Below are 3,238 nucleotides of genomic sequence, written 5' to 3' on the forward strand. Positions count from 1 at the left end.
GTTATAATTCAGATTTGATAAAAAATAATACAACTATTCATGGAACAATAACGGTTTAGGAAGTCCATGGTTTCAAAATCATATTTGTAATAAACATTAAGGGAGCCTTTATACTTATTTTTGATATTGGGGCCACGCTCAGCTAAGCTCAGGGCTTTCTTTGGAATCTGTGCTGAGGGATCACTCTCGGTGGGGATGGGGAACACCCAATGTAGTGCCAGGGATCAAACCCAGGTCAATCATATGTAAGAAAAGCACCTTCTCCACTATACCATCTCTCTAGCCCATAAAGCGATTCTTTCAGAAGACAAGACAAGGATCCTTTTCTGCTTCATAAGTGTGATGATTGTGTGTTCACACATTTGTGTGACACTTCCCTTAAATGTTGTTATTCATTTGGCATATTGCCCATACATTACCCATATGATGTGAAAATAAATAAGAAAATGACAAGACAAATTTCACACTCTGAACTTCTAAAACCTGTGTTACATTGCCTCATTGTAATTGCTTCATTTAATGTTAATAGCCTTCTTTCACCCATCAAGAGGCTGCATGGATCAGGGAACTAAACCCTGTTTTTTTTTTTTTTATCTTTTGGGTCACACTTGGCCATGCAGGGGTTACTCCTGGCTCTGCACTCAGGAATTACTCCTGGTGGTGCTTGGGGGACCATATGGGATGCTGGGAATCGAACCCAGGTCTGCTGCATGCAAAGCAAATGCCTTTCCTGCTGTACTGTTGCTCCAGCCCCAAGAACCCTATGTTTTGAAGACTACAAGATACACATCTGAACAGTCATGGTAAACAAAGGTTTAAAGTCAAAGGTTCAAAACGATCATTTTATTTTGTTTTGTTTTGTTTTGTCTAGGGTCCCACTTCATGGTGATCAGGCCAACGGAAGACTCTGCACTCAGGGACCACTCCAGGAGGTGCTCCATAACCCAGGATCCCGTTACTGCAAGGAACTTATCTTAACCACTATACAGTGCCTCAACTTTGGAAAAATCACCTTATGTATAAAAAAATGTTTCCTAAAATAGCTGGGGAAGTCATATTTATGTACGTGACCATTGAGAAAATCTCATACTCCTAATTGCACATTAGTTCATCTTAGAAGAAAGGGAATTAGGAGTCCCTAGAGCAAAAAAAAAACAAAAATTCAAACACATTAATACATTTTATCACAGAGGAAGACTCTTACTGCTAGATCAAGTCTCTTTAATGCTATCATTTTATAATAGATATATCTTTGCTTTGTTTAGAAGCAAGTAGAATATTATAAATACTTAGACTAATTGAAGCAGATATTTGATCATGTCAAATTTTCCAAATGAGATCTTTATAAAAGCATTTGCTCAGTTTTATAAAATTCTTTGTTCTTTAGAAAGCAGGGTTTATTTATAAAGTATGATTTTATTGTCCCCTAAGTTTTACATTTATTGTTTATATAAAGATAGATAGGTCTATCTTTATATAAACATTATATCTACCTATCTATATATAACATTATATTTATCTATATATAGATATCTATATATATCTATATATCTACCAATCTCTATATAGATATCTACATATATCTATATAGATACAGGTCATCTATATATATCTATATATATAGATAGATAATCTCTATATACCTAAATATAGATAGGTTATCTACATATATGAATATATAAATAGGTTATCTATATAAAGCACAGCGGGTAGGGCATTAGCCTTGCACGCGACCGACCTGGCCGACCACAGTTTGATTCTTTTGCCCCTCTCAGAGAGCCTGGCAAGCTACCAAGAGTATCTTGCCCGCACGGCAAAGCCTGGCAAGCTACCTGTGACGTATTCGATATGCCAAACACAATAACAAGTCTCACATTGTTACTGGGCCCGCTCAAGCAAATCGATGAACAACAGGAGGACAGTGCAGTGTTATTTTATCTCTATATATATCTATATAGATTTGTGTGTGCTGTGAAAATTGTTTTCAGCAATGGTTATGTAAAAATTAGAAATATTGCTTTTTTGTTTCCAACATGATAATGAAAAACACAAAAGAAAATGCGGTTTTCCTAGTCATTGCAATATATAAGGGAAAAATAATTTTCTCTTGAATTTGGTACATAGCTTAGATATTCACTGTCTCTTAATGAGAGTAGCAGAAGGAAAATTAGATAACTATATATTTGGTGGCACTTATATCTCCCGTAGCACAGAAGCTCCTTGAAACTTTCTGGAATGGCCAAGATGTCACCTTCCATTGGTTTATTTCCTATAAGCTAAGTAGGCTTAGTTGGATGGGAAAACCAGTAATGGGCCACAACCAGAAAAGGCACAGAAAAAGATTATATCTTCTTTAATGGTTTAAGTGTTTGCTTTTTCCACTGATAAGACTTTCTAGAGATTGTCATAAAACTCTTGGAATAGAGGAATACATTCTTTAAATGGAGATTCTGCTTTAAAAAATGCAACTTTTCTTAATGAAAGACTAATTTCTAATCAGTTTTCAGAACTTTAACTTTGCAACAACTTGTCTAAAAATAGTCTGCACACAGTAATCCTTTTGGAAAAAGTTATATTTCAGGCCTGAAAATTCCATATATTTTTTTAGCAAACAATACCAAACAATCTCAAGAGTGTTGCTGGGCCACAGTTTGAGTCATCGTTCTAGTGAGGATGCTATTAGCTCTCTACAAAAGAAAATATCTTCAATTTTATTTTATGTTATTTGGAAATGTTAAAAACTGCTTCACTCTGGTAAGAATCCTTAACCTTGGTATATTTTCGACATTCCCATATCATGTTCTTATTATTCATCTTTACCTTGATGTCCCCTTTCATTCTCCTAACTTGAGAATCGAAGGTATTTTACAAAACTTTAGCTTTATTACATGCATATTTCTATCATAGCCACTAATTTTAGACTACTTTTTCTACAAGAAATGTGTGCTATTTTTATATCTGATCATATTAAGATAAATTACCAGAAAAAAAAGATTGCTTCATTGCTTCACACTTTAGAGAAAAGTGAAGACTCTTTGGAGTTGGCGAGACTGCTTTAAATATGCAAGATGCATCATATATATTTGTTATCAAGATCAAAATTTAAAGCCTTCATTTAACCAGAAAGTCTTTAAAATAAGGCCTGTTTTTCTTGCCTTTATTTTTATTCATTGTTAATTTTTTAATTTGGAAGTTAAATATGGTGGTATATTGGTATTTCAGACTTACTTCTGGCTCT

The 3,238-nt window shown here is 34.3% G+C and overlaps 1 pseudogene; it reads left to right on the forward strand.

Annotated features, from left to right (window-relative positions):
• Nucleotides 1-318: 318 nt before the first annotated feature.
• On the forward strand, nucleotides 319-429 carry LOC130018729 (uncharacterized; annotated as a pseudogene).
• Nucleotides 430-3,238: the final 2,809 nt, after the last annotated feature.

This window comes from Sorex fumeus, unplaced genomic scaffold, assembly GCF_029834395.1.
Source record: "Sorex fumeus unplaced genomic scaffold, SorFum_2.1 ptg000265l, whole genome shotgun sequence".
In the NCBI taxonomy this organism is placed as follows: Eukaryota; Metazoa; Chordata; class Mammalia; order Eulipotyphla; family Soricidae; genus Sorex; species Sorex fumeus.